At 44.4% G+C, this 27,047-nt stretch overlaps 4 non-coding genes and 2 pseudogenes across 4 annotated transcripts; all 6 read left to right on the plus strand.

Annotated features, from left to right (window-relative positions):
- Positions 1–3,153: 3,153 nt before the first annotated feature.
- On the plus strand, positions 3,154–3,332 carry LOC143486603 (U2 spliceosomal RNA; annotated as a pseudogene).
- Positions 3,333–3,967: 635 nt separating this feature from the next.
- On the plus strand, positions 3,968–4,086 carry LOC143486153 (U5 spliceosomal RNA). Its single transcript, XR_013123151.1, has one exon. It is a non-coding gene; the product is annotated as a U5 spliceosomal RNA (small nuclear RNA).
- Positions 4,087–9,885: 5,799 nt separating this feature from the next.
- Positions 9,886–10,074, plus strand: LOC143486577 (U2 spliceosomal RNA). Its single transcript, XR_013123541.1, has one exon. It is a non-coding gene; the product is annotated as a U2 spliceosomal RNA (small nuclear RNA).
- Positions 10,075–10,708: 634 nt separating this feature from the next.
- On the plus strand, positions 10,709–10,827 carry LOC143486155 (U5 spliceosomal RNA). The gene has a single exon (XR_013123153.1). It is a non-coding gene; the product is annotated as a U5 spliceosomal RNA (small nuclear RNA).
- Positions 10,828–16,691: 5,864 nt separating this feature from the next.
- Positions 16,692–16,870, plus strand: LOC143486604 (U2 spliceosomal RNA; annotated as a pseudogene).
- A 633-nt stretch (positions 16,871–17,503) lies between these two features.
- LOC143486156 (U5 spliceosomal RNA) lies at positions 17,504–17,622 on the plus strand. Its single transcript, XR_013123154.1, has one exon. It is a non-coding gene; the product is annotated as a U5 spliceosomal RNA (small nuclear RNA).
- Positions 17,623–27,047: the final 9,425 nt, after the last annotated feature.

Consider the following 27,047-nt stretch of genomic DNA (forward strand, 5'->3'; position numbering starts at 1 on the left):
AACTGCTCCCTGCTGCAGGATGAAGGGGTGAGAGACGAATACAGGGAGCAGTACAGACTTTGGCAGTCCCTCCAAGACCTGTACGATTCACGTGCACAGTGGTGGGAGATGGTAAAGGGAAGGACCAAGACGTTTTTTAAAAGGGTGGGAACTTTTAAAAAGAAAAAACAGAAAAGGCGCATGATGGGGCTGCAAAGAAGGTTACAGAGGTATTTCAATCTGGTGAACCAAGGGTTTGATTTTAATGAGGAAATAAAACAGGTAAGAGAAGAAATTAGACTTTTAATGGAGGAGGTAAGCAAAAGACATATAATGACTTGTAAAGAACAGGAACTAGAAGAAGGGGGAAAAATGCACAAGATATTTTTTCAAGAAAACAGTGGCGCGGGGAGGAGGGGTTACTAAATTACAAGATGGAGACAAAATAATGAATACAAATCATGGGATCATGGGGGTGGTAGAAAGGTTTTATGAAGATTTATATGGTGAAAAGAAAACACACAAAACAACAATGGAAGAAGTGACCAATTTATTGGAAAATAAAATTAAAGATGATGAACTTTTAACTACAGATTTTACGACAGAGGAACTACAAAATGTTTTAAAAGGTTTTAAAACAGGGAAGTCCCCGGGAGAGGATGGGCTCCCCGTGGAGTTTTACAAAACCTTTTGGGACATTTTAGTAGGGGACCTTTTATGTATTTTTACAGACTTCCAGACTTGTGACGTTTTACCTGACAGTTTCAGGTCAGGGATAGTGACTCTGCTGCACAAAAAAGGGGAAAAATCAGAGATCAGCAATTGGAGACCTATCACACTTTTAAACGTCGATTGTAAGCTTTTTAGCAGAATTTTAGCAAGACGAATGTCATTGGTTTTAGAAGACGTGATTCACCCAGATCAAGCTTGCGCAGTGCCGGGGCGGAGGATCACGGACAACTTGATCCTGATCCGTGACTCCATCTGTTATGTGAGAGACAGAAACATTCGGTTATTAGCATTAAATTTAGATTTCGAAAAAGCTTTTGATCGGGTCTCACACCAGTACCTGTTTCAGGTACTGCAAAAGATGGGGTTCCCCGGGAGGTTTATAGCATGGGTGGGCCTGTTGTACAACGACATCAATAGCAGAATTTTGGTAAATGGGCACCTCTCCAAGGCGATCACTATTCGCTCAGGAGTACGGCAGGGTTGTCCCTTATCCCCGCTCTTGTTCGTCACATGCATGGAACCACTGGCGCAAATCTTGAGAAGGGACCAATGGATCAATGGACTGACTCTGCCAGGGGGACTGACGGTGAAATGTTCATTATACATGGACGACGTGACAGTTTTATGCACAGACATGGTGTCGGCCCAGAGGACCCTAGAGGTAACAGAATGGTTTGGGAGGGCCTCTGGAGCCAAACTGAACCGAAACAAGACTGAGGCACAGCTCTTTGGACCATGGACGAACGTACCAACTGTTTTAGGGGTAAATTTTAAAGAAACAAACATCAGGATTTTAGGGGTGAAATTTGACCGGGCAGGAGGAGGGAGCGGAAATTGGACAACAACCTTAGGGAAAGTTAGACAGAGACTTGGACTGTGGGGACTACGACAATTGACTTTAGAAGGGAAAATTTTAGTGATAAAAGCGGTGATTTTACCTTTGCTTTTATTGCTGTGCTCTGTTTTTAGTCCTCCAAGGAGCTTTCTTTTAGGTTTGGATCGGGCGATCTTCTACTTCCTGTGGGGGTCCAAGTGGGAGCGCCTGAGAAGAGAGACAGTAAAGAAGAGACCGGAAAATGGAGGGAAGGGGCTCCCAGACCCCCACCTGTTTTTAGGCAGCAAATTTACAGCAGCACATATAGAGTACGCAACATCCCCATCCAGGACCAAGACAGCCATTATGGCTCGGTTCTGGATGGGGTCCTATCTGCAAACCATAGGCATTTTAAAACCAGATTTAAGAACGCCAGTATCTTTTAAACTGCCACACGAATACCTTTTTATTAAGAAATTTTTAAAAAAGTATGAGTTGGAAAAATGCACTGTTCAAGAAATGACAAATGCTAAAACCCTGGTCTCCCTTGTTCAGGATCGTGAGGAGGTGAGCAGAGTGGTGGGGATGACGACGGCGGAGGCTCGGAGAGTGTGGGCGAACGCGGCCCACCCGGCCCTCCGGAACAAACAGAAGGACCTTACCTGGATGGTGGCCCATGAAGTCCTCCCGGTCCGGGCGGTGATGCACTCCCGGGGCATGGGGGCAACGGCAGTGTGCCCACGGCCAGGCTGCGGCCAGCCTGAGACCGTGCGGCACGTCCTTTGGGAGTGCAGCGTGGCCAGGGACCTGTGGGCCGCGATCGGCCCCCTGGAATGCCCAAGCCTGCCAGCAGGGGAGGTCCACCCGCAAAGTTACCGGTTAGCGGTGAACGGGGTGGGCCAGGGTGTAGAAAAGTTACCATCAAAAGAATTCAAGGCACTCTGGCTCACCCTTACAAGCGTGACGGCCGCACTGTGGACCTCCCGCAACCTGCTGGTGGGGAAGCGCGTCACGGTGCCCCTCCACGCTATGAAAAAGATGGTAACAACAACGCTGCAGGTGGCGCCGGGCGTCGCCATTTGGAGGAGGGGGCCGAGGTCACACGCAGGGGGGTCCCTGCCACCACCGACCGGGGCTCCCGCCGACGTTTCCTGAGGGGACAGGGATGCCTGAAAGGAGACAGCGGGCTCAGGGGAGGACTTCCTCTGGAGACGCACAGGAAGGGACCTCGACGGAGGGCGGGAGGAGCTGCGGATGCACGCACCTCGGCCTCCCGGCCGGGTTCATCTCTGCCTTCCTCTCTCCTTGTGGTCTTGGACGGGGGGGAGCAGGGTTTGCAATACATCTGAAAAGGACAATGCAAAATGTACTAATTATGAGGTTAAAAGGTTTTTATAATATTAAACTGTTCTGGACTTTTAAGCATTTTAAGATGCTTCTATATTAAAAACCTTTTAATGTACTATTGCAATAAATGTATAAATGTGGCCTTTTAAAAATGATGAAGTTTGTATGAATGGTTTTAAAATGTATGTTTGCAATGTTTTTTATCCATGCTTTTATCCAATATGTATGCTGTCTTTTCAAAAATATAAGTGACTTTGTATTTATTGGTGAAATGGATCAATAAACATTGTCAAAAAAAAAAAAAAAATCTGTTCTTATCAGTTTAATATCTGATACGTCCTCTATATGAGGACTTCATATTAAATGGATTTTTAGAACAGGGAGGCGAAACAGGGGCTTGCCCCGTTCGCCCCACGCATCGACCTGGTATTGCAGTACCTCCAGGAACGGTGCACCTTCCTAAACGTGTGGAAAAGAAAGAGTTTGTTGCTGGTTGTATGGTATGATCAGCCTGTTTATTTTAATGAATTTGTAATATGTGTGTGTGTGTGTGTGTGTGTGTGTGTGTGTATGTATATATATATATATATATATATATATATATATATATATATATATATATATATATATATTATAAAACTTTATTTTTACATTTGTTGGTTGATTTGTCTGTCTGTCTCTGTCTGTCTGTCTGTCTGTGTGAATAAATAAAACAAAGCAGCCAAAAGCGCTCACTCCTTTAAAAAAAACCAGAATAAGTAAGAATGAAGGGGAGTGAGTGGTCTCTGTCTCTCTCACTGCCTTGTCAGCTGGTCACAAATGCAGTGCGAGCGGAGGCCACTCCCCTTTCGGCGGTTTGCAGTTTTCCCTCCGTTTTTGTTCTTTTTTTTTTTTTTTTTTTTTTTTTTTTGAGATTGTTACTGTTTTTTCCCCTCCTCTCTCTCTCTCTCTCTCCATTATAGCCTGCCAGCCCTGCCTGCCTGCCTGCCTGATGTTGCCAACAAGCCACAGCCCCGCAGGCTCCTCCCTTGTTACCGCGAACAAACAAGCTAGGCTTTAGGTTGGCGTAGCGGGACGCCTGAGCCTACATGGCTATAGCTCGGGTTTCTCTTCATTCACGCACAAATCTTTCGCCTTTTACTAAAGATTTCCGTGGAGGGGAACGTCAAAGAGTCAAATTGATTTTTTGGAGCGCTCTGCCTCCGGGCAGGGCCGCAACAATCTGTACAATGAGAATGTGTATAAACGTAGGGGTGGGCGTGGCACGAAGGGAAGGGTGAGCGTACGTACGGCTGGAAGGAAGGAAGGGCGCTGTCTCCGCGGAGGGGAGGCCTGTGCCGGCGAGGCCGGCGCCCAGGCCAGCGCCCATTTCAGGTTATCGCTTCTCGGCCTTTTGGCTAAGATCAGAAGGTCGGGACTGGGATCGACTCCGGAGCCTTCTTGACTGTAGCCTTGTGGCTTCAGCCGCTTGACTCTGGAGATATATTTTGCATGTGGTGAGGAACAAAGAAAAGGATTGTGGTTAGTAAGGTAAGTGTTGGTATTATTATTATTATTATTTTTTAATTGTTATATTAGGAGTTTTATTGTGGTTTAAATTGGTTTTAGTATTCCCTGGTTAACTGTTTTACTGGTATTTTAGTCTCTTTTAGAAAGGTTTAAGGGGTGTGGTGCCTCCCACCATGTCTGCTCCACGAGCAGGCATGAGGAGGCACCACAGTGTAAGGTTCCTGTTTGAAGAAGATGTAAATGGAAAGCTGTTTCACATGTCTAGGTTAGATTTCTCTAGAAATCTAATCCAGACAACCTTACAATTTCACCCAGAAGCTTTAAACTGCCTCATAACTTTGCCCCAAAACAAAGGGTTTGATGTCAGTTTTAGAAATGCAGGGTATTTGAATACTTTTTGGGAAAGGTTTAAGGAAGTACAAGGAAAGTTTGAAATGTTTAAGGTTGAAAAATTAACAGATCATGCCAGAAAAACTGTGATTGTGAAGATGTTCAACGAGACAGTATGTTCAGAAGATATATGTGCATGGCTAAGACGGTTTTGTCAAGTTGTAGGTCCACCTGTGAAAGTCATGGACGAAGATAATATTTGGAACTGTTCATGGAGAATACCCATTAAACAATGGGAGGACGAGACTGGGTACCTAGGTTTGAAACATCTGCCACAGGTAATCGTGTTGGGGGAAAATAGGGGGTACATACATTATCAAGGCATGCCTAAAGTGTGCCGTAAATGTGGGGGAATGGACCATTATGCCGAAGCTTGTACCCAAATTGTGTGCAGTAAGTGTAGAGAAATTGGACACACTTTTCAGGAATGTCCAAATGGTAGATTGTGTAACCTTTGCGGGGGAAAAAACCATCTCTTTAGAGATTGTCCATATTCTTTCGCAAACAAACTCAAGGCAGCATGGGAAGGGGTAACAAAAATGGCCGAAAAGAAGCATGGTGAAGAACAAGAGAAGGGAGATGGAGAAGAAGGGGCGGAGCCAGAGGTTTTGGCGGGAAACGAGACACATCAGGGGGGCGGGGCAGGCAAGGGGGAAGAAGGGAGGGGCTCACGGGTGGAGCAACCGGAAGAGGCTGAAACAGGAGGGGAGGAACAAGGAACAAAGGGGGTGGGAGGGGTTACAGGGAGCGAAGAAGGGCAGTCCTCTATTGAGACAATGTCAGAGGTGAGTATACCAGGGTTAGAGAGCAGCTCTGAAGACTCTCTCCCAGGAGCACAAGCATCCAAGAGGCCTGCAGAATCCCCCTTGGTGGAACAATGGGAAAAAAAACAGTTAGATACCTCACTCCCAAGCGCACAAGTGGGGAAAAGACCGGCAGAGTCCCCCTTGATGATGGATGAAAAGAAACAGCGGGCTACAGCAGACAAGGATACCCCTCCTTCAGAAAGGTCTGACCCCTGCTGGCCGGGGGGTTCACCGAACGAGGTATCGTTTTTACACTTACCGCCAAGAGGAAGAGCGTCGACTCCTGATCAATCAGGGACAGAAGACATCCCAGTCTTAGACTTCTTTCACCCTGGCAGGAGGAAAATGGAAATGGTTTTAGGAATTGATATAGACTAGTTTTAATGGATTTTATTGTGTTAAGACCTGTAAGAGACAATGCAAATTTTACAAATGACCCCCTGTTTTAAACCCCCCCTTGTGGTTTACTTCTCCTTTATTGCTCCATGTCTATCACAATCTCTACTTTAAATGTGAGAAGTGTGAAGACATCTGTGAGAGCACAGAACATATTGTCCTTTTTAGAAAACACATCTTCAGATGTGTTTTTATTACAGGAGTGTGCAATCCCCTTCATGAACTCATATAGAGAGTGGGAGCAGAGATGGACTGCAGGTCCCTCTCTCTGGAGTGGATCACACTACAACAGATCGGATGGAGTGGCGGTTTTAATAAAAAGCCCTAACATTCAGGTGAAGGACTGCACCGTGGTGAGGGATGGGCGGGCCTTACTGACTCATTTGACTGTTTTAGGGCGTGACCTAAAGGTATTAAATGTGTATGGTTTTAATGATAAAACCGAGAGATGTGAATTGTGGGAAGATCTGCAGCCTCATTTATTGGGAAAAACCCCTTTAATAGTGGGTGGGGATTTTAATTGTGTTTTATCTCAGAAAGATAGGAGGAATGCAGGGGAAAATTTTAAAGTGGACAAGTCTTCTAAAGTTTTACATGGCTTATTGACTGATTTTAATTTAGGAGACTGTTTCAGAAAAGTGCATCCGAAAGAGGAGGGGTTCACCTGGTTTAGTGGTGATGGCACCCGAGCCTCTCGTATTGATTTTCTTTTTACTAGAGAGTGCCCGCCCAGGGATGCTACATTAACCCCTTTGTTCTTTTCAGACCACTTTATGCTATCCTGCACACTGTCTCTCCCCACTGGTGTGACGGCAGGGGGAGGGCTCTGGAGGTTGAACTGCTCCCTATTGGAGGATGAGGATATTGTGGCAAGATACAGGGAGCAGTACAGCCTCTGGCAGACCCTCCAGGACTTTTACGATTCACGGGCACCTTGGTGGGAAATGGTGAAAAGTAGGACCAAGACGTTTTTTAAGAAGGAAGGAATCTTAAAGAAAAAACGGCAAGGGAGTAAGATGAAGGGGTTACAAAAGAGGCTGCAGAGATATTTTTATTTGGATAATCGGGGTTTTGATTTTAAAGAAGAAATAAAAGAGGTCAAAGCCGAAATGGAAGCCCTGGCCAATGTGGTAAGTAGGGGGATAATGGCCAGGAGCCGAGAACGGGAGCTGGAAGAAGGAGAGAAATGCACGAGATATTTTTTTAAGAAAATAATGTGTAAAGGGGGAGGGATGTCTGTACTAAAGGAGGGAACTAGGGAAGAGGTGACAGACGGGGGCATTTTAAACATGGTAGGGGATTTTTATGAAGAATTGTATGGGCACAAGGATATACAGGCACAAACGGTAGAGGAGGTCTTGGGGTTTTTAGATAAACAAATAAAAGATTCTGATGTTTTAGTTAAAGATTTCACAGCAGATGAGGTGACTCAAAGTTTTAAATACTTTAAAAAGGGTAAGTCACCAGGGGAGGATGGGCTGCCGGTAGAGTTTTATGAGGTTTTTTGGGACATTTTAGTGTTGGACATTTTACAAGTTTTTAAGGAATTTGAAAATAAAGCAAGATTACCAGATAGTTTTAGGGCAGGGACAGTGACTCTTCTACATAAAAATGGGGACAGGACTGACTTGAAAAACTGGAGACCTATTACGCTACTTAACGTTGACTGCAAAATTTTTAGCAAACTTTTAGCAAATAGGATGTCGACAGTTTTAAATGACATAATCCACCCGGATCAAGTTTGTGCAGTGCCAGGTCGGAGGATCACGGACAACCTAATACTGATCCGGGATTCCATCTGTTATGTGAGAGACAGAAACATTCGGTTATTGCTGTTAAATTTAGACTTTGAAAAAGCATTTGATCGGGTCTCACACCAGTACTTGTTTCAAGTACTGCAAAAGATGGGGTTCCCAGGGAGGTTCTTAAAGTGGGCGGGATTGCTGTACAAAGATATCACCAGCAAAATTCTAGTAAATGGGCATCTTTCCAAAGCGATAAATGTTCGCTCTGGGGTCCGGCAGGGTTGTCCGTTATCCCCGCTCTTGTTCGTGACAAGCATAGAGCCACTTGCACAAATCTTGAGAAGGGATACATGGATTAGTGGACTGAAGCTACCCGGGGGACAGATAGCGACTTGTAGTCTATATATGGATGACGTAACGGTATTATGTACAGACGTTTTATCAGCACAAAGGACTCTGGACCTAACTGAGTGGTTTGGCCACGCCTCAGGGGCGAGGCTGAACAGACAGAAATCGGAGGCGCAGGTATTCGGACCATGGAGGGGAGAACAGAGGGGCTTGGAGGTAAACTTAAAAGACACTGACATTAAAATTCTAGGCTTAAAATTTGACAAGACAGGACGAGGAAATGGAAATTGGGGGGAGACCTTAGGTAAAGTAAGACAGAGGTTGGGCCTGTGGGGATTGCGAAACCTGACACTAGAGGGAAAGATTTTAATAATTAAAGCGGTTATTTTTCCATTGTTTTTATTGTTGTGTTCTGTATTTTACCCCCCGAGATCCTTTTTATTAGGCTTGGATCGGGCAATGTTTTACTTCCTGTGGGGGTCCAAGTGGGAGAGGCTGCGGAGAGATGTGGTTAAAAAGAGGCCCGAGAATGGAGGGAAGGGGCTCCCGGACCCCCATTTATTTTTAGGCAGCAAATACACGGCATTGCACTTTAAATATGCAATGGCCCCATCTGGTTCCAGAACAACAGCCATGGTAAGGTTTTGGATGGGGTCTTACTTAAGGAAGTTGGGTGCGCTTAAACAGGACAGTAGAACACCTATTTCTTTTAAAATGCCACAAGAATATGATTTTATCAGGAAGTTTTTAGTTAAGTATGAATTAGAAAAATGTGGTTTGGAAAATTGGACTAATGCGAAGAACATGGTTTCTCTTGTCCAGGACCAGGAGGAGGTGAGCGGCGTGACGGGGCTGACAAGGGAGGAGGCGCGCAGGGTGTGGAGGAACGTGGCTCATCCGGCCCTGCAGAACCGGCACAAAGACCTCTCCTGGATGGTGGCCCATGAGATCCTTCCGGTCCGGGCGGTGATGCACTCCCGGGGCATGGGAGTAACGGCGGTGTGCCCTCGGCCTGGCTGCGGCCAGCCAGAGACCGTGAGGCACTTGCTCTGGGAGTGCAGCGTGGCAAGGGACCTGTGGGCCGCGATCGGCCCCCTGAAATGCCCGAGCCTACCAGCAGGGGAGGTCCACCCACTAGAGTACCGACAAGCGGTGCTCGGGGTGGGCCAGGGCCTAAATCAGTTGCCAGCAAAAGACTTTGTGACGCTCTGGTCCACCCTTAACAGTGTGACGGCCGCCTTGTGGACCTCCCGCAACCTGCTGGTGGGGAAGCACGTTACGGTGCCCCTCCACGCCCTCATGAAGCTGGCAACTGTAACATCGCTGCAGGTGGCACCGGACGCTGATATTCGGAGGAGGGGGCCGAGGCCACACGCAGGGGGGTCCCTGCCACCACCAGCCCGGGCTCCCACCGACGTTCCCTGAGGGGATGGTTTGCCTGAGAGAGGACAGTGGGCAATGGGAGGGATCTCCGCTGGAGACGCACAGGAGGGGTCCAGCCGGCGGGCCGGTTGGGGTGGGGCCTCCCACCCGCCCTCTTCGGCCCTGTCTCGGCCCTGTTTCTGCCCCACCCCCTGGGCGAGGGCAACAGTTCCTTGTTGTAGGTGTTTAGATAACAAATGTTAAATTTGGACACATGATGCATTAAAAAAACCCTTTTAAAATTTTTTTAAAAGGATTATAACTTTTTAGGGAAATGTATCTGTGGTTTTTAAGAGAAATAATGTTTTGACTGATGTTTTATTGGCCTGTTTTACCTTTTCACAGTTTTATGGGATGTGAGGTGACCTATGCATTTTAAGAGCTGTATTTATTGTGTACACAGTTTCAATAAAAACATGTCAAATCAAAAAAATCTGTTCTTATCAGTTTAATATCTGATACGTCCTCTATATGAGGACTTCATATTAAATGGATTTTTAGAACAGGGAGGCGAAACAGGGGCTTGCCCCGTTCGCCCCACGCATCGACCTGGTATTGCAGTACCTCCAGGAACGGTGCACCTTCCTAAACGTGTGGAAAAGAAAGAGTTTGTTGCTGGTTGTATGGTATGATCAGCCTGTTTATTTTAATGAATTTGTAATATGTGTGTGTGTGTGTGTGTGTGTGTGTGTGTGTGTGTATGTATATATATATATATATATATATATATATATATATATATATATATATATATATATATTATAAAACTTTATTTTTACATTTGTTGGTTGATTTGTCTGTCTCTGTCTGTCTGTCTGTCTGTGTGAATAAATAAAACAAAGCAGCCAAAAGCGCTCACTCCTTTAAAAAAAACCAGAATAAGTAAGAATGAAGGGGAGTGAGTGGTCTCTGTCTCTCTCACTGCCTTGTCAGCTGGTCACAAATGCAGTGCGAGCGGAGGCCACTCCCCTTTCGGCGGTTTGCAGTTTTCCCTCCGTTTTTGTTCTTTTTTTTTTTTTTTTTTTTTTTTTTTTTGAGATTGTTACTGTTTTTTCCCCTCCTCTCTCTCTCTCTCTCTCCATTATAGCCTGCCAGCCCTGCCTGCCTGCCTGCCTGATGTTGCCAACAAGCCACAGCCCCGCAGGCTCCTCCCTTGTTACCGCGAACAAACGAGCTAGGCTTTAGGTTGGCGTAGCGGGACGCCTGAGCCTACATGGCTATAGCTCGGGTTTCTCTTCATTCACGCACAAATCTTTCGCCTTTTACTAAAGATTTCCGTGGAGGGGAACGTCAAAGAGTCAAATTGATTTTTTGGAGCGCTCTGCCTCCGGGCAGGGCCGCAACAATCTGTACAATGAGAATGTGTATAAACGTAGGGGTGGGCGTGGCACGAAGGGAAGGGTGAGCGTACGTACGGCTGGAAGGAAGGAAGGGCGCTGTCTCCGCGGAGGGGAGGCCTGTGCCGGCGAGGCCGGCGCCCAGGCCAGCGCCCATTTCAGGTTATCGCTTCTCGGCCTTTTGGCTAAGATCAGAAGGTCGGGACTGGGATCGACTCCGGAGCCTTCTTGACTGTAGCCTTGTGGCTTCAGCCGTTTGACTCTGGAGATATATTTTGCATGTGGTGAGGAACAAAGAAAAGGATTGTGGTTAGTAAGGTAAGTGTTGGTATTATTATTATTATTATTTTTTGATTGTTATATTAGGAGTTTTATTGTGGTTTAAATTGGTTTTAGTATTCCCTGGTTAACTGTTTTACTGGTATTTTAGTCTCCTTTAGAAAGGTTTAAGGGGTGTGGTGCCTCCCACCATGTCTGCTCCACGAGCAGGCATGAGGAGGCACCACAGTGTGAGGTTCCTGTTTGAAGAAGATGTAAATGGAAAGCTGTTTCACATGTCTAGGTTAGATTTCTCTAGAAATCTAATCCAGACAACCTTACAATTTCACCCAGAAGCTTTAAACTGCCTCATAACTTTGCCCCAAAACAAAGGGTTTGATGTCAGTTTTAGGAATGCAGTGTATTTGAATACTTTTTGGGAAAGGTTTAAGGAAGTACAAGGAAAGTTTGATATGTTTAAGGTTGAAAAATTAACAGATCATGCCAGAAAAACTGTGATTGTGAAGATGTTCAATGAGACAGTATGTTCAGAAGATATATGTGCATGGCTAAGACGGTTTTGTCAAGTTGTAGGTCCACCTGTGAAAGTCGTGGACGAAGATAATATTTGGAACTGTTCATGGAGAATACCCATTAAACAATGGGAGGACGAGACTGGGTACCTAGGGTTGAAACATCTGCCACAGGTAATTGTGTTGGGGGAAAATAGGGGGTACATACATTATCAAGGCATGCCAAAAGTGTGCCGTAAATGTGGGGGAATGGACCATTATGCCGAAGCTTGTACCCAAATTGTGTGCAGTAAGTGTAGAGAAATTGGACACACTTTTCAGGAATGTCCGAATGGTAGGTTGTGTAACCTTTGCGGGGGAAAAAACCATCTCTTTAGAGATTGTCCATATTCTTTCGCAAACAAACTCAAGGCAGCATGGGAAGGGGTAACAAAAATGGCCGAAAAGAAGCATGGTGAAGAACAAGAGAAGGGAGACGGAGAAGAAGGGGCGGAGCCAGAGGTTTTGGCGGGAAACGAGACACATCAGGGGGGCGGGGCAGGCAAGGGGGAAGAAGGGAGGGGCTCACGGGTGGAGCAACCGGAAGAGGCTGAAACAGGAGGGGAGGAACAAGGAGCAAAGGGGGTGGGAGGGGCTACAGGGAGTGAAGAAGGGCGGTCCTCTATTGAGACAATGTCAGAGGTGAGTATACCAGGGTTAGAGAGCAGCTCTGAAGACTCTCTCCCAGGAGCACAAGCATCCAAGAGGCCTGCAGAATCCCCCTTGGTGGAACAATGGGGGAAAAAACAGTTAGATACCTCACTCCCAAGCGCACAAGTGGGGAAGAGACCGGCAGAGTCCCCCTTAATGATGGATGAAAAGAAACAGCGGGCTACAGCAGATAAGGATACCCCTCCTTCAGAGAGGTCTGACCCCTGCTGGCCGGGTGGTTCACCGAACGAGGTATCGTTTTTACACTTACCACCAAGAGGAAGAGCGTCGACTCCTGATCGATCAGGGACAGAAGATATCCCAGTTTTAGACTTCTTTCACCCTGGCAGGAGGAAAATGGAAATGGTTTTAGGAATGGATTTAGACTAGTTTTAATGGATTTTATTGTGTTGAAAGGTTTCTAGTTCCAGTTGCTTTTAGGTCAACCAAGAATGTTGTGGTTTTACCTCCTTTTAAACGTGCTCATGTCTCTCACGATCGCCACCATTAATGTGAGGAGTGTGAGAGCACCTTTGAGAGCACAGAGCATTCTGACTTTTTTAGGAACAGTGACAGCCGATATCATTTTATTACAAGAATGTGCAATCCCCTTCCTGAGATCATACAGAGACTGGGAGCAGCGCTGGGCTGCGGGTCCCTCTCTCTGGAGTGGGTCGCACTACAACAAGTCAGATGGTGTTGCTATCCTAATAAATAACCCTAGACTTGTGGTGAAGGACTGCACTGTGGTGAGTGATGGGCGGGCCATTTTAGCTAAGTTGCATTTTTTAGGGAGGGATTTTAAAGTCTTAAATGTGTATGGTTTTAATGAGAAAGAGGAAAGATATGGTTTGCTGGAGGATTTGCAGCCCCACATGCTGGGGAGGGATCCGATAGTAGTGGGTGGGGATTTTAATTGTGTTTTAAGTAAAAAAGATAGGAGAAATGTGGGAGAGAGTTTTAAACTAGACAAAACATCGGGAAGATTGGCAAATTTGATAACTGATTTTAATTTAGTGGACTGTTACAGGACCATGCATCCACGGGAGGAGGGCTTCACCTGGTCGAGTGGTGATGGTTCCCGGGCCTCTAGAATTGACTACATCTTCACACGTGACTGCCCACCATCAGATGCTAGATTGATCCCCATGTTTTTCTCAGACCACGCCTTACTGTCTTGCACCCTTTCTTTCCCCACAGATGTGACGATAGGGGGAGGGCTGTGGAAGCTGAACTGCTCCCTGCTGCAGGATGAAGGGGTGAGAGACGAATACAGGGAGCAGTACAGACTTTGGCAGTCCCTCCAAGACCTGTACGATTCACGTGCACAGTGGTGGGAGATGGTAAAGGGAAGGACCAAGACGTTTTTTAAAAGGGTGGGAACTTTTAAAAAGAAAAAACAGAAAAGGCGCATGATGGGGCTGCAAAGAAGGTTACAGAGGTATTTCAATCTGGTGAACCAAGGGTTTGATTTTAATGAGGAAATAAAACAGGTAAGAGAAGAAATTAGACTTTTAATGGAGGAGGTAAGCAAAAGACATATAATGACTTGTAAAGAACAGGAACTAGAAGAAGGGGGAAAAATGCACAAGATATTTTTTCAAGAAAACAGTGGCGCGGGGAGGAGGGGTTACTAAATTACAAGATGGAGACAAAATAATGAATACAAATCATGGGATCATGGGGGTGGTAGAAAGGTTTTATGAAGATTTATATGGTGAAAAGAAAACACACAAAACAACAATGGAAGAAGTGACCAATTTATTGGAAAATAAAATTAAAGATGATGAACTTTTAACTACAGATTTTACGACAGAGGAACTACAAAATGTTTTAAAAGGTTTTAAAACAGGGAAGTCCCCGGGAGAGGATGGGCTCCCCGTGGAGTTTTACAAAACCTTTTGGGACATTTTAGTAGGGGACCTTTTATGTATTTTTACAGACTTCCAGACTTGTGACGTTTTACCTGACAGTTTCAGGTCAGGGATAGTGACTCTGCTGCACAAAAAAGGGGAAAAATCAGAGATCAGCAATTGGAGACCTATCACACTTTTAAACGTCGATTGTAAGCTTTTTAGCAGAATTTTAGCAAGACGAATGTCATTGGTTTTAGAAGACGTGATTCACCCAGATCAAGCTTGCGCAGTGCCGGGGCGGAGGATCACGGACAACTTGATCCTGATCCGTGACTCCATCTGTTATGTGAGAGACAGAAACATTCGGTTATTAGCATTAAATTTAGATTTCGAAAAAGCTTTTGATCGGGTCTCACACCAGTACCTGTTTCAGGTACTGCAAAAGATGGGGTTCCCCGGGAGGTTTATAGCATGGGTGGGCCTGTTGTACAACGACATCAATAGCAGAATTTTGGTAAATGGGCACCTCTCCAAGGCGATCACTATTCGCTCAGGAGTACGGCAGGGTTGTCCCTTATCCCCGCTCTTGTTCGTCACATGCATGGAACCACTGGCGCAAATCTTGAGAAGGGACCAATGGATCAATGGACTGACTCTGCCAGGGGGACTGACGGTGAAATGTTCATTATACATGGACGACGTGACAGTTTTATGCACAGACATGGTGTCGGCCCAGAGGACCCTAGAGGTAACAGAATGGTTTGGGAGGGCCTCTGGAGCCAAACTGAACCGAAACAAGACTGAGGCACAGCTCTTTGGACCATGGACGAACGTACCAACTGTTTTAGGGGTAAATTTTAAAGAAACAAACATCAGGATTTTAGGGGTGAAATTTGACCGGGCAGGAGGAGGGAGCGGAAATTGGACAACAACCTTAGGGAAAGTTAGACAGAGACTTGGACTGTGGGGACTACGACAATTGACTTTAGAAGGGAAAATTTTAGTGATAAAAGCGGTGATTTTACCTTTGCTTTTATTGCTGTGCTCTGTTTTTAGTCCTCCAAGGAGCTTTCTTTTAGGTTTGGATCGGGCGATCTTCTACTTCCTGTGGGGGTCCAAGTGGGAGCGCCTGAGAAGAGAGACAGTAAAGAAGAGACCGGAAAATGGAGGGAAGGGGCTCCCAGACCCCCACCTGTTTTTAGGCAGCAAATTTACAGCAGCACATATAGAGTACGCAACATCCCCATCCAGGACCAAGACAGCCATTATGGCTCGGTTCTGGATGGGGTCCTATCTGCAAACCATAGGCATTTTAAAACCAGATTTAAGAACGCCAGTATCTTTTAAACTGCCACACGAATACCTTTTTATTAAGAAATTTTTAAAAAAGTATGAGTTGGAAAAATGCACTGTTCAAGAAATGACAAATGCTAAAACCCTGGTCTCCCTTGTTCAGGATCGTGAGGAGGTGAGCAGAGTGGTGGGGATGACGACGGCGGAGGCTCGGAGAGTGTGGGCGAACGCGGCCCACCCGGCCCTCCGGAACAAACAGAAGGACCTTACCTGGATGGTGGCCCATGAAGTCCTCCCGGTCCGGGCGGTGATGCACTCCCGGGGCATGGGGGCAACGGCAGTGTGCCCACGGCCAGGCTGCGGCCAGCCTGAGACCGTGCGGCACGTCCTTTGGGAGTGCAGCGTGGCCAGGGACCTGTGGGCCGCGATCGGCCCCCTGGAATGCCCAAGCCTGCCAGCAGGGGAGGTCCACCCGCAAAGTTACCGGTTAGCGGTGAACGGGGTGGGCCAGGGTGTAGAAAAGTTACCATCAAAAGAATTCAAGGCACTCTGGCTCACCCTTACAAGCGTGACGGCCGCACTGTGGACCTCCCGCAACCTGCTGGTGGGGAAGCGCGTCACGGTGCCCCTCCACGCTATGAAAAAGATGGTAACAACAACGCTGCAGGTGGCGCCGGGCGTCGCCATTTGGAGGAGGGGGCCGAGGTCACACGCAGGGGGGTCCCTGCCACCACCGACCGGGGCTCCCGCCGACGTTTCCTGAGGGGACAGGGATGCCTGAAAGGAGACAGCGGGCTCAGGGGAGGACTTCCTCTGGAGACGCACAGGAAGGGACCTCGACGGAGGGCGGGAGGAGCTGCGGATGCACGCACCTCGGCCTCCCGGCCGGGTTCATCTCTGCCTTCCTCTCTCCTTGTGGTCTTGGACGGGGGGGAGCAGGGTTTGCAATACATCTGAAAAGGACAATGCAAAATGTACTAATTATGAGGTTAAAAGGTTTTTATAATATTAAACTGTTCTGGACTTTTAAGCATTTTAAGATGCTTCTATATTAAAAACCTTTTAATGTACTATTGCAATAAATGTATAAATGTGGCCTTTTAAAAATGATGAAGTTTGTATGAATGGTTTTAAAATGTATGTTTGCAATGTTTTTTATCCATGCTTTTATCCAATATGTATGCTGTCTTTTCAAAAATATAAGTGACTTTGTATTTATTGGTGAAATGGATCAATAAACATTGTCAAAAAAAAAAAAAAAATCTGTTCTTATCAGTTTAATATCTGATACGTCCTCTATATGAGGACTTCATATTAAATGGATTTTTAGAACAGGGAGGCGAAACAGGGGCTTGCCCCGTTCGCCCCACGCATCGACCTGGTATTGCAGTACCTCCAGGAACGGTGCACCTTCCTAAACGTGTGGAAAAGAAAGAGTTTGTTGCTGGTTGTATGGTATGATCAGCCTGTTTATTTTAATGAATTTGTAATATGTGTGTGTGTGTGTGTGTGTGTGTGTGTGTGTATGTATATATATATATATATATATATATATATATATATATATATATATATATATATATATTATAAAACTTTATTTTTACATTTGTTGGTTGATTTGTCTGTCTGTCTCTGTCTGTCTGTCTGTCTGTGTGAATAAATAAAACAAAGCAGCCAAAAGCGCTCACTCCTTTAAAAAAAACCAGAATAAGTAAGAATGAAGGGGAGTGAGTGGTCTCTGTCTCTCTCACTGCCTTGTCAGCTGGTCACAAATGCAGTGCGAGCGGAGGCCACTCCCCTTTCGGCGGTTTGCAGTTTTCCCTCCGTTTTTGTTCTTTTTTTTTTTTTTTTTTTTTTTTTTTTGAGATTGTTACTGTTTTTTCCCCTCCTCTCTCTCTCTCTCTCTCCATTATAGCCTGCCAGCCCTGCCTGCCTGCCTGCCTGATGTTGCCAACAAGCCACAGCCCCGCAGGCTCCTCCCTTGTTACCGCGAACAAACAAGCTAGGCTTTAGGTTGGCGTAGCGGGACGCCTGAGCCTACATGGCTATAGCTCGGGTTTCTCTTCATTCACGCACAAATCTTTCGCCTTTTACTAAAGATTTCCGTGGAGGGGAACGTCAAAGAGTCAAATTGATTTTTTGGAGCGCTCTGCCTCCGGGCAGGGCCGCAACAATCTGTACAATGAGAATGTGTATAAACGTAGGGGTGGGCGTGGCACGAAGGGAAGGGTGAGCGTACGTACGGCTGGAAGGAAGGAAGGGCGCTGTCTCCGCGGAGGGGAGGCCTGTGCCGGCGAGGCCGGCGCCCAGGCCAGCGCCCATTTCAGGTTATCGCTTCTCGGCCTTTTGGCTAAGATCAGAAGGTCGGGACTGGGATCGACTCCGGAGCCTTCTTGACTGTAGCCTTGTGGCTTCAGCCGCTTGACTCTGGAGATATATTTTGCATGTGGTGAGGAACAAAGAAAAGGATTGTGGTTAGTAAGGTAAGTGTTGGTATTATTATTATTATTATTTTTTAATTGTTATATTAGGAGTTTTATTGTGGTTTAAATTGGTTTTAGTATTCCCTGGTTAACTGTTTTACTGGTATTTTAGTCTCTTTTAGAAAGGTTTAAGGGGTGTGGTGCCTCCCACCATGTCTGCTCCACGAGCAGGCATGAGGAGGCACCACAGTGTAAGGTTCCTGTTTGAAGAAGATGTAAATGGAAAGCTGTTTCACATGTCTAGGTTAGATTTCTCTAGAAATCTAATCCAGACAACCTTACAATTTCACCCAGAAGCTTTAAACTGCCTCATAACTTTGCCCCAAAACAAAGGGTTTGATGTCAGTTTTAGAAATGCAGGGTATTTGAATACTTTTTGGGAAAGGTTTAAGGAAGTACAAGGAAAGTTTGAAATGTTTAAGGTTGAAAAATTAACAGATCATGCCAGAAAAACTGTGATTGTGAAGATGTTCAACGAGACAGTATGTTCAGAAGATATATGTGCATGGCTAAGACGGTTTTGTCAAGTTGTAGGTCCACCTGTGAAAGTCATGGACGAAGATAATATTTGGAACTGTTCATGGAGAATACCCATTAAACAATGGGAGGACGAGACTGGGTACCTAGGTTTGAAACATCTGCCACAGGTAATCGTGTTGGGGGAAAATAGGGGGTACATACATTATCAAGGCATGCCTAAAGTGTGCCGTAAATGTGGGGGAATGGACCATTATGCCGAAGCTTGTACCCAAATTGTGTGCAGTAAGTGTAGAGAAATTGGACACACTTTTCAGGAATGTCCAAATGGTAGATTGTGTAACCTTTGCGGGGGAAAAAACCATCTCTTTAGAGATTGTCCATATTCTTTCGCAAACAAACTCAAGGCAGCATGGGAAGGGGTAACAAAAATGGCCGAAAAGAAGCATGGTGAAGAACAAGAGAAGGGAGATGGAGAAGAAGGGGCGGAGCCAGAGGTTTTGGCGGGAAACGAGACACATCAGGGGGGCGGGGCAGGCAAGGGGGAAGAAGGGAGGGGCTCACGGGTGGAGCAACCGGAAGAGGCTGAAACAGGAGGGGAGGAACAAGGAACAAAGGGGGTGGGAGGGGTTACAGGGAGCGAAGAAGGGCAGTCCTCTATTGAGACAATGTCAGAGGTGAGTATACCAGGGTTAGAGAGCAGCTCTGAAGACTCTCTCCCAGGAGCACAAGCATCCAAGAGGCCTGCAGAATCCCCCTTGGTGGAACAATGGGAAAAAAAACAGTTAGATACCTCACTCCCAAGCGCACAAGTGGGGAAAAGACCGGCAGAGTCCCCCTTGATGATGGATGAAAAGAAACAGCGGGCTACAGCAGACAAGGATACCCCTCCTTCAGAAAGGTCTGACCCCTGCTGGCCGGGGGGTTCACCGAACGAGGTATCGTTTTTACACTTACCGCCAAGAGGAAGAGCGTCGACTCCTGATCAATCAGGGACAGAAGACATCCCAGTCTTAGACTTCTTTCACCCTGGCAGGAGGAAAATGGAAATGGTTTTAGGAATTGATATAGACTAGTTTTAATGGATTTTATTGTGTTAAGACCTGTAAGAGACAATGCAAATTTTACAAATGACCCCCTGTTTTAAACCCCCCCTTGTGGTTTACTTCTCCTTTATTGCTCCATGTCTATCACAATCTCTACTTTAAATGTGAGAAGTGTGAAGACATCTGTGAGAGCACAGAACATATTGTCCTTTTTAGAAAACACATCTTCAGATGTGTTTTTATTACAGGAGTGTGCAATCCCCTTCATGAACTCATATAGAGAGTGGGAGCAGAGATGGACTGCAGGTCCCTCTCTCTGGAGTGGATCACACTACAACAGATCGGATGGAGTGGCGGTTTTAATAAAAAGCCCTAACATTCAGGTGAAGGACTGCACCGTGGTGAGGGATGGGCGGGCCTTACTGACTCATTTGACTGTTTTAGGGCGTGACCTAAAGGTATTAAATGTGTATGGTTTTAATGATAAAACCGAGAGATGTGAATTGTGGGAAGATCTGCAGCCTCATTTATTGGGAAAAACCCCTTTAATAGTGGGTGGGGATTTTAATTGTGTTTTATCTCAGAAAGATAGGAGGAATGCAGGGGAAAATTTTAAAGTGGACAAGTCTTCTAAAGTTTTACATGGCTTATTGACTGATTTTAATTTAGGAGACTGTTTCAGAAAAGTGCATCCGAAAGAGGAGGGGTTCACCTGGTTTAGTGGTGATGGCACCCGAGCCTCTCGTATTGATTTTCTTTTTACTAGAGAGTGCCCGCCCAGGGATGCTACATTAACCCCTTTGTTCTTTTCAGACCACTTTATGCTATCCTGCACACTGTCTCTCCCCACTGGTGTGACGGCAGGGGGAGGGCTCTGGAGGTTGAACTGCTCCCTATTGGAGGATGAGGATATTGTGGCAAGATACAGGGAGCAGTACAGCCTCTGGCAGACCCTCCAGGACTTTTACGATTCACGGGCACCTTGGTGGGAAATGGTGAAAAGTAGGACCAAGACGTTTTTTAAGAAGGAAGGAATCTTAAAGAAAAAACGGCAAGGGAGTAAGATGAAGGGGTTACAAAAGAGGCTGCAGAGATATTTTTATTTGGATAATCGGGGTTTTGATTTTAAAGAAGAAATAAAAGAGGTCAAAGCCGAAATGGAAGCCCTGGCCAATGTGGTAAGTAGGGGGATAATGGCCAGGAGCCGAGAACGGGAGCTGGAAGAAGGAGAGAAATGCACGAGATATTTTTTTAAGAAAATAATGTGTAAAGGGGGAGGGATGTCTGTACTAAAGGAGGGAACTAGGGAAGAGGTGACAGACGGGGGCATTTTAAACATGGTAGGGGATTTTTATGAAGAATTGTATGGGCACAAGGATATACAGGCACAAACGGTAGAGGAGGTCTTGGGGTTTTTAGATAAACAAATAAAAGATTCTGATGTTTTAGTTAAAGATTTCACAGCAGATGAGGTGACTCAAAGTTTTAAATACTTTAAAAAGGGTAAGTCACCAGGGGAGGATGGGCTGCCGGTAGAGTTTTATGAGGTTTTTTGGGACATTTTAGTGTTGGACATTTTACAAGTTTTTAAGGAATTTGAAAATAAAGCAAGATTACCAGATAGTTTTAGGGCAGGGACAGTGACTCTTCTACATAAAAATGGGGACAGGACTGACTTGAAAAACTGGAGACCTATTACGCTACTTAACGTTGACTGCAAAATTTTTAGCAAACTTTTAGCAAATAGGATGTCGACAGTTTTAAATGACATAATCCACCCGGATCAAGTTTGTGCAGTGCCAGGTCGGAGGATCACGGACAACCTAATACTGATCCGGGATTCCATCTGTTATGTGAGAGACAGAAACATTCGGTTATTGCTGTTAAATTTAGACTTTGAAAAAGCATTTGATCGGGTCTCACACCAGTACTTGTTTCAAGTACTGCAAAAGATGGGGTTCCCAGGGAGGTTCTTAAAGTGGGCGGGATTGCTGTACAAAGATATCACCAGCAAAATTCTAGTAAATGGGCATCTTTCCAAAGCGATAAATGTTCGCTCTGGGGTCCGGCAGGGTTGTCCGTTATCCCCGCTCTTGTTCGTGACAAGCATAGAGCCACTTGCACAAATCTTGAGAAGGGATACATGGATTAGTGGACTGAAGCTACCCGGGGGACAGATAGCGACTTGTAGTCTATATATGGATGACGTAACGGTATTATGTACAGACGTTTTATCAGCACAAAGGACTCTGGACCTAACTGAGTGGTTTGGCCACGCCTCAGGGGCGAGGCTGAACAGACAGAAATCGGAGGCGCAGGTATTCGGACCATGGAGGGGAGAACAGAGGGGCTTGGAGGTAAACTTAAAAGACACTGACATTAAAATTCTAGGCTTAAAATTTGACAAGACAGGACGAGGAAATGGAAATTGGGGGGAGACCTTAGGTAAAGTAAGACAGAGGTTGGGCCTGTGGGGATTGCGAAACCTGACACTAGAGGGAAAGATTTTAATAATTAAAGCGGTTATTTTTCCATTGTTTTTATTGTTGTGTTCTGTATTTTACCCCCCGAGATCCTTTTTATTAGGCTTGGATCGGGCAATGTTTTACTTCCTCTAGTTAGCGCAGCAACGTCCCAATCCCAATCTATTAAGTGGCCAATTGACGGCCCCAAAGGGGGGCTGCGCGCCGAAGCCCCCAGATTTTTGCCGGCTCGGTGGATGGGTCAGGCCTCGAGGGGGGGACCCCCAAAGACGAGGGGAGTTGTCCCCCCGCCTCTAGCGCCCCCATGAGGCCGGCAATAAATTATTGAAAAACGGGCGTTTTTCGAGCGATACGCAGTTCGGCCACAGTGTGGAGCACATCCAAATAAATTGGAAGTGGGATAGGTAAGTAAAAAACGTCCCACTTCCAATTTATTTTTCCGATTATTATGGGATGCCTAATCAAATAGATTGCAAATGGGATGTTTTGTGATTACCTATCCCACTTCCAATCTATTTCAGCTATTATGGGATGCCTATTCAAATAGATTGCAATTGGGATGTTTTGTGATTACCTATCCCACTTCCAATCTATTTCAGCTATTATGGGATGCCTATTCAAATAGATTGCAATTGGGATGTTTTGTGATTACCTATCCCACTTCCAATCTATTTCAGCTATTATGGGATGCCTATTCAAATAGATTGCAATTGGGATGTTTTGTGATTACCTATCCCACTTCCAATCTATTTCAGCTATTATGGGATGCCTATTCAAATAGATTGCAATTGGGATGTTTTGTGATTACCTATCCCACTTCCAATCTATTTCAGCTATTATGGGATGCCTATTCAAATAGATTGCAATTGGGATGTTTTGTGATTACCTATCCCACTTCCAATCTATTTCAGCTATTATGGGATGCCTATTCAAATAGATTGCAATTGGGATGTTTTGTGATTACCTATCCCACTTCCAATTTATTTCCATTATTATGGGATGCCTATTCAAATAGATTGCAATTGGGATGTTTTGTGATTACCTATCCCACTTCCAATCTATTTCAGCTATTATGGGATGCCTATTCAAATAGATTGCAATTGGGATGTTTTGTGATTACCTATCCCACTTCCAATCTATTTCAGCTATTATGGGATGCCTATTCAAATAGATTGCAATTGGGATGTTTTGTGATTACCTATCCCACTTCCAATCTATTTCAGCTATTATGGGATGCCTATTCAAATAGATTGCAATTGGAATGTTTTGTGATTACCTATCCCACTTCCAATCTATTTCAGCTATTATGGGATGCCTATTCAAATAGATTGCAATTGGGATGTTTTGTGATTACCTATCCCACTTCCAATCTATTTCAGCTATTATGGGATGCCTATTCAAATAGATTGCAATTGGGATGTTTTGTGATTACCTATCCCACTTCCAATTTATTTCCATTATTATGGGATGCCTATTCAAATAGATTGCAATTGGGATGTTTTGTGATTACCTATCCCACTTCCAATCTATTTCAGCTATTATGGGATGCCTATTCAAATAGATTGCAATTGGGATGTTTTGTGATTACCTATCCCACTTCCAATCTATTTCAGCTATTATGGGATGCCTATTCAAATAGATTGCAATTGGGATGTTTTGTGATTACCTATCCCACTTCCAATCTATTTCAGCTATTATGGGATGCCTATTCAAATAGATTGCAATTGGGATGTTTTGTGATTACCGATCCCACTTCCAATCTATTTCCACTATTATGGGATGCCTATTCAAATAGATTGCTATTGGGATGTTTTGTGATTACCTATCCCACTTCCAATCTATTTCAGCTATTATGGGATGCCTATTCAAATAGATTGCAATTGGGATGTTTTGTGATTACCTATCCCACTTCCAATCTATTTCAGCTATTATGGGATGCCTATTCAAATAGATTGCAATTGGGATGTTTTGTGATTACCGATCCCACTTCCAATCTATTTCCACTATTATGGGATGCCTATTCAAATAGATTGCTATTGGGATGTTTTGTGATTACCTATCCCACTTCCAATCTATTTCAGCTATTATGGGATGCCTATTCAAATAGATTGCAATTGGGATGTTTTGTGATTACCTATCCCACTTCCAATCTATTTCAGCTATTATGGGATGCCTATTCAAATAGATTGCAATTGGGATGTTGGCCACTACCCACCCCAGGTGGGCTTGTACAAGTTCAGGAATGTCGTAGGGGTCCGAAACTTGATAGGGGGGTAGTGTGGGACCCCCTAAACAACATATTGAAGCCCCGCCCCCTAAAAGTGGGCGTGGCCGGAAGTAGGTGTTCCCATGGGCCGATCGGCTCGAGACTTGATAGGGGGGTAGTGTGGGACCCCTAAAACAACATATTTAAGCCCCGCCCCTAAAAGTGGGCGTGACCGGAAGTAGGTGTTCCCATGGGCCGATCGGCTCAAAACTTTGCAGAGGAGTTCTATTTGGGACCACAAACAACATACTAAAAGCTCGTGTCCGTAGGTGGTCGGGAAGTCGAAAAATGAACCAGGAAGTGGAACAGGAAGTGACTTTCCCGAGGTCGTAGGGTCATGAAATTTCATAGGGGAGGTCTGGGGGGGCACTGGAGCAACATACTGTAAGCACGAGTCCGAAAGCCAAGCGGAATTTTTACACCACTAACCCAAACTCTATCGCATCCCAATTCCAATTTATTTCCATCAGTCAAATAAATTGGAATTGGGATGCCATTCAAATAAATTGGAATTGGACGATTTGTACTTACCAATCCCAATTCCAATCTATTTGAATGGGATCCCAATTCCAATTTATTTCCATCAGTCAAATAAATTGGAATTGGGATGCCATTCAAATAAATTGGAATTGGACGATTTGTACTTACCGATCCCAATTCCAATCTATTTCAATGGGACCCCATTCAAATAAATTGGAATTGGACAATTTGTACTTACCGATCCCAATTCCAATCTATTTCAATGGGACCCCATTCAAATAAATTGGAATTGGACAATTTGTACTTACCGATCCCAATTCCAATCTATTTCAATGGGACCCCATTCAAATAAATTGGAATTGGACAATTTGTACTTACCGATCCCAATTCCAATCTATTTCAATGGGATCCCAATTCCAATTTATTTCCATCACTTAAATAAATTGGAATTGGGATGCCATTCAAATAAATTGGAATTGGACAATTTGTACTTACCGATCCAAATTCCAATCTATTTCAATGGGACCCCATTCAAATAAATTGGAATTGGACGATTTGTACTTACCGATCCCAATTCCAATCTATTTCAATGAGACCCCATTCAAATAAATTGGAATTGGACAATTTGTACTTACCGATCCCAATTCCAATCTATTTCAATGGGACCCCATTCAAATAAATTGGAATTGGACGATTTGTACTTACCAATCCCAATTCCAATCTATTTCAATGGGACCCCATTCAAATAGATTGGAATTGGACGATTTGTACTTACCGATCCCAATTCCAATCTATTTGAATGGGATCCCAATTCCAATTTATTTCCATCAGTCAAATAAATTGGAATTGGGATGCCATTCAAATACATTGATTTCTAAGTTTTTTTTCTTATCACTAAAACACTTCAAAAATCATTTATCCATGCTCCCCATGTCTGGTTTATGCAAGTTGGGTGTTCAGAGTTGTCAGACTGTGGTGTCCAAAACCCCACTATTTTGATGACTTGAATAAATTGGAAGTGGGATCTCCAGATCTCAGCTTTGGAACATGATAGCACAATTCTTTCACCACTCCTCTCTAAGTTTGAGTCCTCCTAACTCACTGTTTGAGTTTGGTGAAGTTTGCAGAAAGTCAAAATTTTGGCTCAAAAAAACTCACAGGGGTACCCCTTAGAGTTTTTTTGAGCCAAAATTTTGACTTTCTGCAATCTTCTCCAAACTCACACAGTGAGTCAGGCACACCTAAACTTAGTGCTGAGCATTGAAATTTTCAAGCTATGTCATTCTGAAGCTGAGATATAGAGATCCCACTTCCAATTTATTCAAGTCATCAAAATAGTGGGGTATTGGACAGTGGAATTTCAAAACTCTGACCACTCAGTTTGCATCAGACAGACATGGGGAGTATGGATAAATGGTTTTCTAAGCTTAAAATAAGTGTTTTGTAAAATAACTTATAACCTCATTTTACTGCATCCCAATTCCAATTTATTTCCATCAGTTAAATAAATTGGAATTGGGATGCCATTCAAATAAATTGGAATTGGACAATTTGTACTTACCAATCCCAATTCCAATCTATTTCAATGAAACCCCATTCAAATAAATTGGAATTGGACAATTTGTACCTACCGATCCCAATTCCAATCTATTTCAATGGGATCCCAATTCCAATTTATTTCCATCAGTTAAATAAATTGGAATTGGGATGCCATTCAAATAAATTGGAATTGGACAATTTGTACTTACCAATCCCAATTCCAATCTATTTCAATGAAACCCCATTCAAATAAATTGGAATTGGACAATTTGTACTTACCGATCCCAATTCCAATCTATTTCAATGGGATCCCAATTCCAATTTATTTCCATCACTTAAATAAATTGGAATTGGGATGCCATTCAAATAAATTGGAATTGGACGATTTGTACTTACCAATCCCAATTCCAATCTATTTCAATGAAACCCCATTCAAATAAATTGGAATTGGACAATTTGTACTTACCAATCCCAATTCCAATCTATTTCAATGGGACCCCATTCAAATAAATTGGAATTGGACAATTTGTACTTACCGATCCCAATTCCAATCTATTTGAATGGGATCCCAATTCCAATTTATTTCCATCACTTAAATAAATTGGAATTGGGATGCCATTCAAATAAATTGGAATTGGACAATTTGTACTTACCGATCCCAATTCCAATCTATTTCAATGGGATCCCAATTCCAATTTATTTCCATCACTTAAATAAATTGGAATTGGGATGCCATTCAAATAAATTGGAATTGGACGATTTGTACTTACCAATCCCAATTCCAATCTATTTCAATGGGACCCCATTCAAATAAATTG

Source organism: Brachyhypopomus gauderio, unplaced genomic scaffold (assembly GCF_052324685.1).
Source record: "Brachyhypopomus gauderio isolate BG-103 unplaced genomic scaffold, BGAUD_0.2 sc44, whole genome shotgun sequence".
NCBI classification, from domain to species: Eukaryota; Metazoa; Chordata; class Actinopteri; order Gymnotiformes; family Hypopomidae; genus Brachyhypopomus; species Brachyhypopomus gauderio.